General features: G+C 43.2%; 1 protein-coding gene and 2 long non-coding RNA genes across 3 annotated transcripts in view; 1 reads left to right on the top strand and 2 right to left on the bottom strand.

Moving 5' to 3' along the window:
• Nucleotides 1-9,554, bottom strand: part of LOC126488682 (uncharacterized) — a 51,567-nt gene extending 42,013 nt beyond the window's left edge. The window contains exon 1 of the long non-coding RNA XR_007588778.1: nt 9,537-9,554. This is a non-coding gene — a long non-coding RNA (uncharacterized lncRNA). The remainder of the gene's footprint in view (nt 1-9,536) is intronic.
• Nucleotides 1-17,977, top strand: part of Prkar2b (protein kinase cAMP-dependent type II regulatory subunit beta) — a 710,703-nt gene that overhangs the window by 203,559 nt on the left and 489,167 nt on the right. The window lies entirely within an intron of this gene.
• LOC126488681 (uncharacterized) overlaps nt 10,364-17,977 on the bottom strand; it is a 14,828-nt gene continuing 7,214 nt past the window's right edge. The window contains exons 2-4 of the long non-coding RNA XR_007588777.1: nt 15,119-15,220; nt 14,925-15,024; nt 10,364-10,886 (exon numbers count right to left, since the gene is read on the bottom strand). This is a non-coding gene — a long non-coding RNA (uncharacterized lncRNA). The remainder of the gene's footprint in view (nt 10,887-14,924; nt 15,025-15,118; nt 15,221-17,977) is intronic.

Below are 17,977 nucleotides of genomic sequence, written 5' to 3' on the forward strand. Positions count from 1 at the left end.
GGGAGGGGCAGACTCAGTGTAAGTCATGTTAGGCAGCGAGCAGGCTATGAGTTTTTCTACACTATGAAGCTCTATATTAAGCTGTGTTTTGAAGATAGTACACAAAAGATTACTGAGAGGGTGGCTCTGCTTGTGGGGGCAGTAAGAAAATTGGGAGGCTGCTTGCGAGTCCTTCAGGTCAAAGAATAAAAGGTAGGAGCAAAGGAAGATGAAGGGACTTGCTGGTAGATTTCAAACTGCTGGGAGTTAAGTCAGCTGACTGCAGTATCTCCAGACACTCAGCTGACACCCATCTCTCCTCCCAAGAGGAACAAATCTACAATAAAGCCCAAACTTCCTAAACCTGAAAGCTTTCCAAATTCTCTGAGTTGTGTTGTCTGTGATTTACTTTTAAATATCTCGGCATAGATGCTGTGTAATTTAGAGAGAGGTTCATTGGTTATAATTCAAGTCCTAGAGCCAGTTAGTTATTATCTGAGAAAACCTAATCAGAAATAAATAGTGAAAGGAGTTTGTATTTGAGATTGTTTTCACCAGATTCGAGTCTTCAAAGGGTGCACAGTAGGTGGAGTCAGTACATGGATAAATGGAATTAGAAATAAAATTTGCCCCTTATATCCATGGCTTCTGTATCCACATGTAGCCAGCATGGCAGATAGGAAGAGCATGTAAAGAGGCAATTTGTCTCTCCTCCTGACTATCAGACTAGTGAAACAGTGGAACAAAGAAATGGAAAAAACCCCAGCACTCGGGGAAGGGGAGGACTTGCCTTCAGGAAGATTTCCTATAGTTCTAAACACTTGTCAGACCATCTTCCAGGATAAGACTGAAGCCCAGACAATGACGGACTGATGGGGGGTGAGACCACCACTTGAGCACACTCTGGTCCTCTATTTAAACATTAATCTCAGTTCAGGATCCTGGAGGGGGTCACCGGATCTCTTTATGTCTCTTCCCAATGTGGCCACATTGAATAAATCTCCCTTTCCTGCCCATTTACTATTAATTGGCCTGTCTTCATTGGCTTCTTGAGACAGGTGTCAGATCTTGACTTCTTGGGGGGATAGACTGTGACCCAAAGTTTGGTAACACATGGATTCAACCAGCTCTAGACTGGTTTTTTGGAGAGAAGATTTCATGTGTTCTGGACATGTAGGGCTTTCTATTGTCATTCCCTAGCTGGTTCAGTATATGAGTTATTTACATAGTGGTTACACTGAATTGAGCATTATGGGCAGTCCAGAGATGCTTTACTGCACCAAGAATAAAAGGTGTGTATGATTCATGCATCTAATATATGATTTCATATAAGGGACTGCACATATATGCATTTTGGTGTCCAAGAGGGTCCTGGGCCCAGTCTCATGGATACTCGCTCATTCATGATATTTCCAAATTGAAGCAAACTTTTGTTGCCAAAGGTTAGAGATCCAGAAGTAAGTACACCAGGGCAGGTAGGTGTGCTCAATCTGACTACCCAAGGTGCGTTTGTCTTTGAGGTCCATTTTCCCATGCTCTTATGGTAATCCAGCTCTGGGTAGTGAGATGAGGAAGAAGGGTTGTCGATGTCTTACTCCTGCTCACTAAATACATGTGATCTAGACCCAATAACCTACCAGCTAGCAATATCTTTCCTCTCAGGAACCTCCTGACTCCCCACACTGTCTCTGCTAACTTTGTGCTTGTGGTTGGCCCCCAAACCCCACAAGCCAGTCTTACATGGAAATGCTTTGTGGTCTCCCAGTCTCTAGAGAGCCCAACTAATATCGCACCTCTCTAGAACAACCACTCTTCCCTTTGAACAGTGGTAGGGGGTGTGGAACAGCCACCCAACCCTTTGAACAGAACAGCCACCCATCCCTGTGAACAGCTGGCTACCATGTATTGGAGCTTGGTGAAAAGCCCTAAACTAGCCATCTGTCTCACTGCCTGGGATTCCTCTATCTGAAGTAGTCAAATGTTGGACAAAATATGTTTAACAAGGATACAGTAACACCACCACTTAATGGGACTAAGTCAAGTCAGCCTTTAATCCCTCATGTCTGTGTCCTGTTAAAGGATCCCAAGCTCTTGTGGCTGCTGTAAGGTAGAGGCCAGGAGGCACGAACAAAGTAAGGTCCTGAAACTGAAAGGTCTGGACTCTCCCCACTTTACCATCGGTCCTGAGTTTCAGTTTCCTCAAAGGATGAGGAGAGAGGTAGCATGCGTACAGAGATGAGGGAGATAACATGTACCAGACCTTTGCCAGCCCCTACAGTACCTCACAGGTCCTGGGACTTGTCCAAACATGCTCAAAGATGCAAGAATTACAGCCCTAGCCAGCCCCTGCTGGCCTTAGCCAATCAGAAATGTACTAATGTAACTTCTGCCTGCTTAGCCAAACATAGATAGGAGGACCTAACTGTCCCAGAAACTCCCCCTAGTTGTGCTTATAAAAGGAGCCTGCATACTCTACTTGGGGCAGCCATTTTGTCTTTGTGTCATGTGTGGCCCCAGCATGTGGGAAGATGTAATCCCACTGATGTGGGATGCCCCTCTGTATGCTGTGAATACCGTTGGTTAATAAAGAAAACTGGCTTGTTCTGATAGGGTAGAACAGAGCTAGGTGGGGAAAACTAAACTGAATGCTGGGACAAAGAGAGGCGGAGTCAGGGAGAAGCCACATAGCCCTGCCAGAAAAAAACACCAGAAGTTTAGCCGGTAGATACAGAGATTAATAGAAATGGTTAAATTAAGATATAAAAGCTATCCAATAAGAAGTTAGAGCTAATGGGCCAAGCAGCAATTTAGTTAATACAGTTTCTGTATGATTATTTCAGAGTTGAGCAGCCAGGAACCAACAAGTGGCCTTCCTACAACAAGCCTTGCTGATTGCTATGTGGATGATGGTCTTTTTTGGGTCTTCTCATGGACCCTAATAGAAACCACCAAACTGGCTGCCCCATGAGTAGAGAGAAAGGTTTATTTGGGATCCAATAGCTAAGACCATCTCATGTCAGGAGGTTGGGGGAGCAGGGTATGGCAAAGTCTTGGAAAAGCAAGTGAAAGCAGATTTTTGACAGTCAGCAGGGTAGAGTCTTTGAATAGACACAGGCTATGGAGACTGACCAGGAGCTAGGTGCCCTTGCCTGAGGTGGCTGACTTTTGATGTAGTAAACAGAAACCTGCCTTAGGCTACTCACTCTTCTAATAAACAGAAATTCCCTTTTAGGTTTCTGTTGACCCAGTAACAATCCTTCTTTTTATCTGGCCAGAGTCCTTCTGTTGAGGACATTCTCTTGAGCACTGCCATTCTGGGGGGTTGCTTTAGACTTAACGCTGACCAGCCCCAAAACTGAAGGCTTGCTTTGTCTACCAAGCCTGACTGTTCTTTGTGAAGATGAGTCAGCAGAATTCTGCTAAAGGCCAAAGTAAGAGGAAGTAGCCTTGACTTCTGTGTCTTGGCTGGGTGTCAGGACAGGACAGAGTCTTAAGGTCTCTGGAGTTTATTACTACAGAGCTGCCTTCAGCTAGGAGGGAACCAGCTTAGTCCCAACGTGACATGATCCAGTCCACCTTTAGTTCTGTGTAAGCTGTGGGCTGCTCCGAGGAGCAAGGCTCCCTTGGGACTTTACAGACCTTAGAATGCTGGGCAGGAGAACACACAGTGCCCAGCCACTAAGAACAAACACCCAAGGACTTTCTACAGAATAAAGGTGCAGTTTCAGAAACTTAGCACTGGCAGAAATGACCTGGGAACATAGCAGTGTGGCTTACTCCTGTAAGTAAGAAGTTAGCTGTGTTTTTCTACTGCAAAGGATCTTATATAACACATCACACTCCCCCCTTCTCTGTGTTCACGTTTGCCTTTTGCTTCCTATGGAATACACTCGACAGACTTCAGGGCAGATGTGGGCAATTTGCTGTGGGATAATGCTCTTGTACACTGTAAAGATTTGTCACTCATATTAGTAATAAAACAATGATTGGTCAGTAGCCAGGCAGGAAGTATATGCAGGGCAACCAGAGTATGAGAATTCTGGGAAGAGGAAAGGCAGAGATGTAGTCACCAGTCAGATGTAGAGAAAACAAGATGAGAATGCATTACTGAGAAAAGGTATCAAACCACGTGACTGAACATAGATAAGAATTATGGGTTAACTTAAGTTGTAAGAGCTAGTTAATAATAAACCTGAGCTAATAGGCCAAACAGTTTATAATTAATATAAGACTCTGGGTTTCTTTGGTATTGTACAACTGCAGTACCAGGTGGGACGGAAACTCTACCCATAGTAATCCAGTGTCTTAGATGGGGAACAGTGGCTTTAGTCTGACACTAATGTGATTCCAGTCATTCTTATTTTTCCATTCGCCCACTGTGGCTGCAGCAGCCCAGTAGGCTAAGCGTGGCCACCTATCCCCCACATACCAATTAAAAAGAGAAGCCATGATGAAAACCATGAAGAGGACATTTATCCAATAAGCCACTCTGGGAAGACAACATGTAAAGTGGTCAAGGGACGCTGCCCATCCTGCAGGTTCCTGACATTAGGTTTGGGTTTAAATACAGGGCAAGAGGTGTGGACAATCAAGCAGTCCTTCTCAAGATGTGGTCTAGCCCATTGTTGATCCATCATCTCAGGTCTGGTCTGATTAGTTTATCAGTTGTTATCCTTTCACCAGGGATACAAATCTGGTTCTTACAAAATGATTGTTTCTGTCCTACGGTTCAGTCCCACCCTCATCTAACAGGATTGTTTGTTCTGTGAGGTTTGCTCTTCCAGGAACCCAAGTGGACTGAAGGTTTTAAACAATGGCTTCTATCTGAGTCATCAGCCTTGAAGGGAGATGAGATAGGTTAGGTATGCAGTTAAGTAGGAGTCTGAGCCAAAGCAAAGACAGCAGACACAGAGCGAAGGTCGTGGAAGTACTAGGCACTCTTCTTTAGCTGCCTTCAGCGTCCAGGGGAGGAATAGATGCTTCTTAACAACAGCAACCAAGAGCTCACTTCAGTTCCCCACTTTGTGTTTGAACATTCCTCAACTTTGAAGTAACTAGGGCATTGGTCAATCTGATCTACAGGTTTCCTATCCTGGAGAAAAGTACTATATGTTAAAAAGGCAAGCTGTCATGGCTGAGACATGAAAATGGTTGAAGTATGAAAATAGGTGCACCGCTATGAAGCCAAATGACGATACCTTGTAGGGCTTGGAGTGTCTCTGGGACCTTCCTGCTCAACAACTCATTGCCTTATCTCATACACAACACTCATATTTTTCCTTAATAACCTGTGATGTCTGAGAGCAGTGGTATCCTAGAAGCCACCAGGATATTCCACTTCTGTTGAAATAGGAGCGGTGGGGCTGAGTCCCCAGCACCACAGCCGCCTGCTAGCTTATGCCCGAAATAACAACACACAAACTGTATTCATTTAAAGACTGCTTGGCCCATTTCTATCTAGCCTCTTCTAGGCTAATTCTCACATATTAATTTAGCCCATTTCTAATTATGTGTGTAAGCACCCCAAGGTGCGCTTACCGGGAAGATTCTAGCCTACGTCCATCCTGGGTCGGAGCTGCCTGGGAGAGCAGAGCTGTCGAGTCTCTCTGGGAGCAGAGCAGAGTCTGAGCTCACTTCCTCTTCCTCCCAGCATCCTATTCTGTTTACTCCTCCCACCTATGCTTTTTTTTTAAATATTTATTTATTATGTATACAATATTCTGTCTGTGTGTATGCCTACAGGCCAGAAGAGGTCACCAGACCTCATTACAGATGGTTGTGAGCCACCATGTGGTTGCTGGGAATTGAACTCAGGACCTTTGGGAGAACAGACAATGCTCTTAACCTCTGAGCCATCTCTCCAGCCCAGTCCCACCTATGTTTTAACCTATCAGGGCCAAGGAGTTTCTTTATTGCTTAACCAATGAAATCAACAGATTGATATATGACACTCCCACATCACACTTCAAAATACTTTTTAAAATTTAATTTAATTTGTAGAATAAGTTTCCACATGACTTTTTCATCCTTTCTTTTGGTTAGCACTGCCCACCTTGTCTCCCTCATCCACTAGCCCCTCTACCTTAAATCTTTCCAAAATGTGGTCTAAATGAGAATTGTTTATGTGGGATTCCCCTCTGCATGTTGTGAATATCATTGGTTAATAAAGAATCTGTCTGAGGCCTGGCAGGACAGAATAGAGGTAGATGGGGAAAACTAAACTGAATGCTGGGAGAAAGAAGGCGGAGTCAGGGAGAAACCAAGGAGCCACACTGGAACCTTGCCAGTAGGCCACGAGCCTCGTGATAATATAAAATAATACAAATGGGTTAATTTAAGAAATAAGAGTGAGCTAGAAATATGCATAAGCTAATAGGCCAAGCTTCTGTGTGGTTATTTCAGGGCTGAGCAGCTGGGAACAAACAAGTGGCCTCCTACGGCAAATCTTCTACCCAGGCTCATATGTTTGAATATTGGACCCAGTTGGTAGAACTATTTGGAAAGTATGAAGAGGCCTGGCCTTATTGGAGGAGGTATGTTAGCAGTGGACTTTGGGGTTTCTCAGTGTCCCTCTCTTCCTCCTACTTGTGGATTAAGATGTGAGCTCTCAGCTGTCCCCGCTACCATGCCTTTGCTCTGCCAGCATGGACTCTAACCCTCTGAAACTATAAGTTATATGTTTCCTTGGTCATGGTGTTTTATCATAGCATATCATAGCTGAAACACACCCCAGTATCCCTCATATCTATTTTCATATCATATATGTTCTAATATCCCCTTCTATTTAGGCCTATGAGCCCTTTATAGCTTTCTTGGCTCTCTTAATGCTACAGACTAATTAACCAAATATGAAATTTTGAATCTGGGGTCTACATACAAAAGAGAACATATGGTGTTTGTCTTTCTGGGCCTGAGCTACTGGCTCAATATATTTTCACAGTTACATCCATTTATCAGCAAATTTTATTTCAGTTTTAGAAGTGTGTGTGTGTGTGTGTTTTTGTTGTAGAAGGAGTGGCGGGCTGTGTCCTGCCACCCAGCTTGCTTAACCCCAGAAATAACCACATGGAAACTGTATTAATTAAATTACTGCTTGGGCCCTAAGCTCTAGCCTCTTATTGGCTAACTCTCACATATTAGTTTAACCCATTTCCATTAATGTGTATCGCCACTTGACTGTGGATTACTGACATGAGTCTAACCAGCGTCTGTCTCGGGCAGGTAAACCATGGCATCTGTCATACTGCCCTTCTTCCCAGCATTCTGTTCTGTCTACTCCGCCTACCTAAGTCTGCCCTATCAAAAGGCCAAGGTAATTTCTTTATTCAATCAATGAAAGCAATACAAATACAGAAGGGCTTCCTAAACCATATTTTATACAGGGTCAGATATTACAACCTCATTTTATTGTCGTAGACGTAGAGTTCTCCTTTTTCCAGCACCATTTCTTAAAAAGGCTTTCTTTTTCCATGCGTATTTTTGTCAATGTTGCCAAAGACGGGGTGGCTGCTACTGCATGAGCTTACATCTGGATCTTCTATTTGATTCCATTAGTCTGCATATCTCTTTCTGTGCCAGTACAATGTTGTTTCTATTACTATGGCTTTTTAATATAATTTGAAATCAAGAACGGTGAACCCTGCAGCAGTGTTTTTAATTGTTTAGGATTTCTTTGCCCCTCTGGGGGTCTTTTGTGCTTTCATAAGAATTCAAAGATTTTTCTTTCTTTCTGTGAAGAACTATCTTCAATGGATCTGTGAGTTGCTCTTCGTAGATAGACATTTTCAAACATTAATTTCAACCCATGAGTGTGGAAGTCTTCCTATTTATGAATGTTTTCCTCGACTTCCTTCTTTGGTATGTTAAACGTTTACATTGTAGAGAATTTCTACTGCTTTGGTAAGGCTCATTACAAGGTACCTTATCTTTGTGGCTATTTTGACTGGACTTGTCTCCTTGATTTCCTTCTCAGTTGTTTCTCGTTGGTATGTAGGAAGGCCACTTTGTTCTCCGTGTTAATTTTGCATTTTGCTACTTTGCTGACTTTGCTGAAAGCATTCATCATCTCAGGTCAGGTAAGGCACAAGAATTTCCATTTTCCTGTATTTGTTATGAATTGCTTTGGGTCAAAAACCAGAATCTATTTTAGAGAAAGTTCATTGACTCCTGAGAAACCGTATGTTCTGCGGTGTTTGGAGGCAATGTTCTCAGACTCTGCTACGTTCTTTTGAGCTATGGTGTCAATTAACTCTAATATTTCAGCTGTTTGATTTCTTTTCGAATCCATTCAGGCATTTATTAATTTCTTTAAATGTGTTTATCATCATTTTTTTGAATTCTTTTGTCTGGAATTATGGCTTAGTCATCCTCGTTAGGGCCATTTACTCCAGGGTTGGTAGATTTTAGGGGAGATACGTTTTGGATTTCATCTGACTTGTGCTTTTACTTTGAGATTTGTATATCAGAGGTCATATCATACTGAGTTGTAAGTGTTGCTAGGTCACCTTTCTTCTTTCAGTTGGGTGTTTGCAATGTCCAGTGGGACTAGCATGTAGTATGACTGCGGTGGTTTTGTCCTCTGTGAGAGTAGTGTTCAGGACACCTGGCTCCATCCCTAGCTCTCCCCTGCATTAGTACTCATGTGCAGATCCTCAGAAAATAAGTAACAATCAATTATACAATAATATCCTTTTAAGTGGTGTAGTGGTTTGAATAAAAAGGCCCCTGCAGACCCATGTGGCACTATTAGATGTGGCCTGGTTGGGAAAAGTGGGTCATGAGGGGATGCAAGGGGGTTTCAGAATCTCGAGCCAGGCCCAGCGGCTCACTGTCTCTTCCTGCTGCCTGCAGATCTGGATGTAGAACTCTCAGCTCCTTCTCCAGCACTGTGTCTGCCTGCCTGCTGCTATGTTTCACCATGATAATAGTGGACTAAACCTCTATCCTCACTAAATGTTTTCCTTTATAAGAGTTGCTGAAGTCATGGTGTCTCTTCACAGCAATAGAACCCTGACTAAGACAAGTAATCATTTTACATAGTACAGGGGCATTGACGGTACTCAGTGGGTACTGATACAAGAGTTAATGAAGGTATAAATGTAAAGAAAAAGGAGGGGGAAGGAAGAAAGAAACCACAGCATGAGGGGTGATTGGTAATAGACAGATAAACAGAACATAGCAGAGGGGAATGTAGACAAGACGGGGAACTCCAGGGGCCAGAGCTAGCATGTGTGTGGGGGAGGGATACGGGAATTTTGGCTGAAAGTAGGCTGAAGAGAAAGAGTTAAGATATGCTATCAGATAACAGGAAAGTCCCCAGTGTCCGTGTGGAGGCTGGGGTACAAGGACCCCTGCAAAACAGGCTACGCACACTACGCTACTTGAAAACAAAAAGGCCAGAGGAAGCTGAAGGGAAAGGGGAGGAAACATGGAAAGTAGCTTGAAGAACACAGCGTGGTTAAGGAGGCCTGCTAAAAAGACTTGTACATTGAACACAGATGACACATATGTAGAGGGAGGGAGAAGTGGGTAGATATAGGACATGAAAACTGACTGACCCAATCGTTGGCTCTCATCTGGATTCCCTCGCGTTCCTTCCCTGGTGTTGGGAGGTCTTCTGTGATGGGCAATCCCCTTCTGTCCTGAGTGGGTTTTCAGGTGACGAGACCATTTGCATTGCTTCACAGGTGGAGCTCTGGTCTAGTTACACCCCTGCGAATTCCTTCTGGTCTCCAGCTGAGACCAGCTCTGCCCCTGTGCTTCTCTGGCTAACGTCCTACAGATTGCTTGACATTGGTGTGAAGGTTACTACCGGTAACTGCTTCTCGCTAGATGTTCAGCCCACTGCATACTGTTCAAATCTGTCCCGTGGGTTCCTTTCCACTGTCTCCCCATGTTTTGTTTGTCAGGTGTCAGTGTATAGTGCCTCCCAACTTGGTCTGAGTTTCCTAGGTATGTGATCTTGGGGTGTTGAACTACAGTGGGAGCTTACCAAGGGGTAGAACCTGTAAAATCCTACCTGCACATCTCAGCTTCACTGAAGTGAAGGGGGAGGACAAGAAAAATTCCAAGTCCTAGAAGCTGGGTGGGACAGTTCCACCTGTTTTCTCTGTCTGGGGGCAACTTGTGCAAACAGCTGACAGACAAGAAGACATCTCTTCTTCTGGTTCTGTAAATGGAGTTTTTAGGTAAAATGTCTAGATTTGGGCTACGCTCGGCCTCTCCATCCCATCTCCAATATGTCAATTAAAGAGACAAGTTTTTAAAGTATGTCCTTATGATTCTCTGGGTTTCCTCAGTGTCTGTTCTTATTAAATGAAACTCAGTTTCATTTCTGGTTTTATTAATTTGGATTATTCTCTCTCCGCCTTTTATTTAGTCTGGATAAGGATTTGTCTATCATTGATTTTTCTCAAAGAACCAACTCTTCATTTCATTGATTCTTTAAATTGTTCTCTTTACTAATTTTAACACTCTGTCTGTTTATTTCCTGTTGTCTGCTCCTCTTGGGTGTGCTTGCTTCTTTTCGTTCTAGAGTTTTCAGGTGTGCTGTTCAGTTCCTGGTAAAAGGTCTCTCCGGTTTCTTTATGAAGGTGCTTAGCGCTCTGAACTTTCCTCAGCCCTGCCCTCACTATGCCCCATAACTTTGGGGAATAGAGTCAGAGACCCACTCATCCAAACAATCACAGAGTCCACAAAAGTACCAAGCTCAAAGCAACACTATGCACACAGATGACCTGGTGCAGACCCGTGTAGGCCCCGTGCTCGCTGCTTTAGTCTTCATGTGCTCACGTGTGCTCACGTGTGCCTTGATCAGTTAATCCAGTGGAACATGCTTTCCTGGTGTTGTCTATGGCCTGTGGCTCTTACAGTCTTTCTGTCTCCTTTTCTGTGGGGTTCCTTGAGCTCTGAGGGGAGGAATTTGATGGAAAAAGCAAGAGATATGCATTGTTAAATAGTCCTGATCAAGAAGTGGTCCTGCTCATCATCGGCTCCCCTGTTATGATAAATTTAGTGGCCGTCTAGTGACTGTTATCACTGGAGTGAGTCAGGGTTATTCCCACAAGATAATGACTTCTGTTTCTTTTCTGAGGGCAACCTTGCCCCCATTCCCTTATCTGAGAGACCAAGGTTGTCTGTCTGCTGAGATTTATTCTTCCTGGAATCCAAGGTGACTGAAGGGTTTGATCAACTTAGTTATGTGTCTTCAGCCTTGAAGCAAGATGAGGTAAGTTAGGTTTGCAGAGCAAAGTAGGACTCTGAGCCAAAGCAAAAACAGCAGACACAGGATGAAGCCCAGAGCCAGGCTCTCATCCTGCTTTAGTTGCCTAAGGCCAAAGTGAGGAGACAATAGTTTTCAGCAAAAGCAGCTTCTAACTGTGATATTAAACGGTATTCAGTGGTATTAAGAAGTCATGAAATTATACTTTATATAAAATAATAGTAATAATATGTTAGCAAGTGGAGAATAGCACTTGGGAGGAGGAAGCAGCAGATCATGGGGTTTAGTCAGCCTAAGCAACAAGTGAGGTCCTGTCTCCTAACAAGGAAGCAGGCAAACAAACAAAACTTCATGTTTAAAGTAAGACCACGTTATTTTGGTATGGAAAATACCAAATGCTGTGGAATAATCTTCTTGTATGCTGTAAAGATCTGTCACTTGAATTGGTTCAATAAAACGCTCATTGGCCAGTAGCCAGGAAGTATAGGTAGGGTGACCAAACTAAGGATGCTGGGAGGAAGAAGTGCAGAGTCAGAGGGGTCACCAGCCAGATGCAGAGGGAACAAGAGATGAACATCCCATGCTAATAAAGGTATTTCCATGTGCAGAGAGTAAATAAGGAATATGGGTTAGATTAAGTGTAAGAGTTAGCTAGTAATAAGTCTGAGTTATCAGGCAAGCATTTATACTTACTATAAGCCTCTATGTGGTAATTTGGGAAGTGGCTGCCGGGTATTTGGGACCAGGTGGTTGAGACAAGAAATATACATTTACAGCACTAAATGCTTGTTAAGACACTTTAAAATCTCATTTTGGTCCTTACAGCATCTTTCTGTTGGGATCAAGGTATTATCTCCATTTTTCAGATAAAAGTAAGGCTTAGAGATTTTGTATGATTTAGTCAAAGTCACAGAAGTTAAAAGTAGCAAACCCAGGTCTAAAATCTTGTTTATTTTGTAGTCTGCCTGTGTTGGCTAGTTTTATATCAATATGGCACAAGTCAGAGTTATTTGGGAATAATCTGGGTCTGGGGTCATCAAGAGATCTGATCATGAATAAATTTTTAACAAAGAAGAAGCTTTACTCAGATACTTCCACCAGGTGCTCATGCTGCCAAGACTGCACCTGAAAGTTCTCCCAAGATAGAAGTCCAAGTTACATTAGTCAGGGGTTTATAAAGGCAAAACTTACAAGGCTTATAGTCCCTGCCTACCTATAATCAGGCACACATCCTGCCTATGTGTAGTTGGGGGCAAGCAAGCTTGTTTACAGAAGTGAAAACCCACAGTTGGTTTGTTATCTTACATGAACAAGACCAGGCAATTATAAGAACAGCCCCTAGCATTCTGGAGAGTTATCTGTCCTTGTTCAAGTGGGGTTTACAGATTAGAGACATTTTTGTTTTATAGTTCTCTAAAGCATGGTAATTTAATGTCCACCATCACAGGAAAAGGGAACCTCAAATAAGGAAATGCTTCCACCAGATTGATCTGTGGTGCCTCTGTGGGCAGTGTCATCCCTGGGCAGGTGGTCCTGACTGCTGCAAGAAAGGATCAGGTTGAGCAAGCATGGGGTGCAAGCCAGAAAGCAGCCCTCTTCTGCGGCCTCTGCATCAGTTCCTGTGCCCAGGCTCCTGCCCTGATTGAGTTCCTGCCCCAACTCCTTTTCATGATGGAATAGGATATGGAAACTGAAATAATTCCTTTCATTTCGAGTTTCTAATTTGGCAGGGCAAGACAGTGCAGAGGCTACTCTGTCTTGAATTCTTGCTGAGGTCATTTTAGGTTTAACTAAAAGTTGGTCTCCTGGATGGAGAATCCTATGGAAAATTATCCAGCTCTATTCTAGGAACTCAACATCAATACGCCTCAGCTAACTTAGCTTCTGTTAAACTACTCATTCACGCAGAATCCCTGCTCATCCATCTCAGCTGCATATCTTGACTTCTGTTAAACTACTTATATGAAGGCCCCCGGAAACTGCTAAGCAAATTGCCAGGATGTGTTTTTGCTTTCAAAAACCCTGTGCTCTGTACACTTGGTGCTATACTTAGGTACCAAATACCTTAGGGTATTCCCAGCTGACTGGAATAAAGATAATCAATTGGCTATTAACTCTATCTAGTGATTTTCTCTGGTGGACTCCCTGTAACATTTTGGAGGTCCCAGCAAGACATACCTAGACCAGGCCCTAACACTTAGGAGCCAAGAAGAGTACTCCAGCAGGAGAGGACTCCTGGGGACAGGGTGCTTACCCTGAGAGGTTCCAGGGATCTGGGAAAACCCTCTCTGACCCATCACTGCCCAGAGCTTTGCAGGCACTCTGATGCCATAACTCTAAAAGACAAATAGAAAGTCATCTTCTGACCACACCCGGAGGTAAGTTTGGTCAGTAGAAGGAGACATATGATTAACACACAAGAGGTGAGGTCAGATGTGGCCATAGATCTGTGTGTCCACAATCCATGTGAAGTGCCACCAGTCTCCCATAGTCTGTTAAGGTATACAAATGCATGGTGCCCAACCCCGGTTGTCCTTACTATGTGCCTCCCTGTATATTTCATTCTATTTACTATACCTCTTTCAGTGTGTCTCTCTGCCTATTTCTGTAGTCCTGTGAGTTGGAGAAACAGACTTAAAATGGAAGGGGGTGTGAGTTGTCCTAAGACGGAAGTCACCACTGCCTCTAAGATGGTGCATGATTTCCTGCAGGCTCATGGTCATGCTGAGCCTCCCATGCATGCTAGGGCATCCCACTTGGGTGTGGCTGGGCACAGAAACTGGCTGCTGCTCTTGCTATGATGATTGTAGGGAAAGAGGCCAATGGAAAATCACCCTTCCCCTGGCAGGCCCCAGAGCTTGAGGCTTGGAAATCCCTGCCTCTGTGACTCAGCATAAATGGCCAACAATGTTTCAGAGCTAAAGTCTAACAGCCAAGCAATATGTCCAGCAACACTGTACTTTTCCACTAGCTCACTGTGGATAAAAACTTTACACTAACTTAGGTAGGCTCTCTTGGTGTCTGTGCTCTTTCTTGGGTGTGAGCTGCACCATGATTGTGGTGGCTTGAAAGAATGCTCCCAAAGGGTGTGTGTTGTAGGAGGCTGCTTTCATTTCCTGACTGCCTGGCAGGTCAGACCCAAAATAATCACACAGAAACTATATTATTTAAAACACTGCTTGGCCAATGACTCTACTGGATTTCTAGCAAGCTCTTACACATTAAATTAACCCATTTCTATTGTTTTGTATTTTACCATGAGGCTTGTGGCCTCCTGGCAAGGTTCTGACTGGCAGTTTGCATCTTTCTGGCATCTCCATGGCATCTCTTTGACTCCACCTTCTTTCTCCCAGCATTCAGTACCCGCCTAGCTCTGTTCTACCCTATCACAGGCTAAGAAAGCTTCTTTATTCATTAACCAATAAAAGCAACACATAGATAAGACTTCCTACACCATTTCCCCTTTTCTGTTTAAATAAAAAAGGGAGGTTTTAATATAGTAAAATTATATATAACAAAACAGGTATTAAGCAACAGTTACAGTTGCAACATTTATATCTATCTACTTTATCTTTTATCGTAACTAAGGAAAACTATATCTGTTTTTCAACTCCATCAAAGACTCCAGAGGGATATAATATTACCTAAGTAAACAGGAAGTGCATTGTAAGCAACTTTTAAATCTCTAGAATTGACAGAGACATCTCACCGCCTCGACACTCACCCAAAGGTCTTCTGTAATGTTGGGGCATCCATCTTCAGCCTACAGGTTTAGCGTTTGGCAGACTTTTCCATGAAGCAGGCAATTTCAAAGACAGTTCCACCTATATTGGCAGTTTGTAAGTCACTTTCTCCTGTGTCCTGCAGAATGTCTGGCAGACTTTTTCGTGAAGCAGGAACCCCAAAGGATTATCTCACCTTTAAGCAAGTTCAGCAGTCATCTCTCTGTGGGTCCTGCATGTCCTAAAAATTCCATAAGTAGCCTCTTCAGTGCCCATCATCCTCTTGATGTTACTGGTTCTGCCATGAGAGATGTGTTTCATTGTCATGAAAAGTCCTAAGTTCTTAAAACATTTTAAATGTCATATTCTGAAGGTCTCTAAAAGATCTGAAGAATACTTAACTAACTAACAGGCATGACTACAAGGTTGACTATTATAGATGACTATCTATTAACCTATATTTTTAAATTATACATTATATTTTTAGATGAGCTACACAAACACAATGCCTTAATAAAGAGCAGAAATAGACACATACCAAAATTGACCTTAAATTTGTATCAATAAACCAAGATTCATACTAATGCAAAGTATTCATCTCTATATCATATTCTTCTTTAAATGTAACCAAACATTTATAAACAATATTTGGGAATTTGGGCATAATTCTCTCCAAAGTGCAGTCTTCCTGCAGAGACTGCTCATTCATTTCCTGGCTGCCCAGATCTGAATAATCACACAGAAACTGTATTAATTACAACACTGCTTGGCCAATGATTCAGACATATTTCTGGCTAACTTATATCTTAAATTAATCCTTCTCTATTATTTTGCATTTAATACGAGGTTCCTGGTTTGTTACCTCTCCCTTCTTGGGCAACTACATTGTGTCTTTCTCCTTCAGAAGCTAGGTGGCATCTGCTTCCTTCAGCAGCTACATGGTATCCCTTTGACTCCACGTACTCTATATATCTCTGTTCAGATTCCCCACCTGGCTTTACTCTTCTAATCCATTGGCTGAAACATCTTCTTTACTAATCGATGGTAATAAAATATATTCACGGCATACAGAGGGGAATCCCACATCACCTCCCCTTTATGGACCAGTCATTCCCCGAGGAAAAGTGGAAGTTCAACCCCTTCCCTGTTTGTGGTTTATGTTTCTTTCTCTACCAATGACTTGTATAATTGGAAGACTCCAAACCCTCTATTTGGAAGAATCTTCAGGCTCTTCTCAGCCTTTTGGAAACTGTTTTAAAGCAAGAAGACAGGATATTCTTCACTCCTCCCAAAAAAATCTGTTGGGAGGATTAGAAGTGGAAAGTGGGTAATTTAAGGTAAGTCAAGTAACTCAAGGACCTGATGTGTTACCTGCTGGGTTCCTGCAGAGGCTCTGTGAGACATCCTGCATATTTACCCCATAGTCTCAGATGCTCCTAAAAAACCAGAGAGGCTCTAATATTGGCTTTGTCATGCCGTCGACCCCAGGCATAAGGAGAAAGCTCCAGATATTAGAGAGTCTTGAAGGGATGAATAGGTTTCTCAACTTTTAGAAATTGTTCACAAAGTTTAAAACCACCAAGATTCAGTTGAAGACAGACACGAAAAAAAAAAAAACTTTTCCATGCAGTGATCACTGCCCTTGAGAAAATGTAGAAGAGAGGAAATAGGGGAAATAGACCAGGAGAAGGGGTTCAGGGGCTTTCCATTATCAGATGATGGGGCCCTGAGTTCAGAGATGTTGGGATTTTGACAAAAATATTGGCAAAGCACCCTGCTCCAGTGTGTAGATGGCATCCTCTTAGCTTCAACCACCGAAGAATGTGGCGATACAACAGCATGCCTTGTAGAGTCTCTTCAAGCTCTGAGGTCCAGAGTCTTAGCTAAGAAGGTTCAGTGTAGGTCAGTTTCCTAGGCTAAACCCAGAGGAAGCAAAGCAAATGCTTTCCCAGGACCGTGTTTCAGCTATCCTGCAAATCCCCGCTCATACATCAAAAATACAAGTGTGGAAATTGTCGGTGATAACCCCATAGGTTCCCTTAATTAATTCGTTAATTAATTAATTAATGACTGCATTAATGTGACTGACCTGATTCAGTCAGGTTTGATCTGGCTGACATCATTGGTGATACCAGAAGAGGTATTGTTCACAGATGGAAACAGTTTCGCTTGAGATGGGTTCAGGTACGCAGGGGCAGCTGGGATTATCCAAAATGAGACTATCTGGGCACAATCTTTAAGCAGAGAAACCTCAGCACAACCAGCTGAGTTTTTAGCTTTAACTCAAACATTCCCCACTTGGAGACAGACAAGACTATCACCACATACACTGATAACCAATATGCTTTTACCATGGCCCATTATCCATGGGGATCCATACAGGGCAAGAGGATTGCTAACCTCAGCACGAAAAGAAAGCAAAAATAGAGAAGAGACCTTAGCTCTATGGGAAGCTATCTTGTTACCTAAGAGAGTGTCCATTGCAAATGACACCCCAAAGGGAAGTCCCCAGAAACCAGAGGCAAAAAAGCCACTTGACTGCCCAGCTACAAGTCTATGGAGCCTCTCCAAGCCCAGCTTACAAATGCGCCCAGAATACAACCTGACGAGATTGACTGGGCAAAATGAGAACTAGCAAAACAGGATAAACAAGGATATCGGATGCTTCCTGGACGACAGACCCATCCTTCCTGTGACTCTGGGAAGGTGACTGATTACAGAATCCCACCAAGTCACCCACTTAGTGATACACAAAACCTTCTGAATTCCTCAGATCCGAGTATTATATCCCAAGTTGGAGAAGCCTGATGACAGTCACCACGTGTAGATTCCACCTGTGCTCAGGTAAACCCCAAAGGGGGAAGGAAGATTCTACAAGGGATTTGGGCTCCAGGAAGTGGACGTGGAAAACACGGGGAGCTGGACTTTACTGCAATCAGGCCGACTATTTTTGGCTATAAATATTTGCTGGTGTTTGTAGACACCTTCTCGAGATGATTGGAGGCCTGCCCCATCCAAAGAGACTGCCCCAATAGTTACTAAGAATATATATATA

Source organism: Alexandromys fortis, unplaced genomic scaffold (assembly GCF_014885135.2).
Source record: "Alexandromys fortis isolate MF-2015 unplaced genomic scaffold, M_Fortis_MF-2015_v1.1 scaffold_201, whole genome shotgun sequence".
NCBI lineage: Eukaryota > Metazoa > Chordata > Mammalia > Rodentia > Cricetidae > Alexandromys > Alexandromys fortis.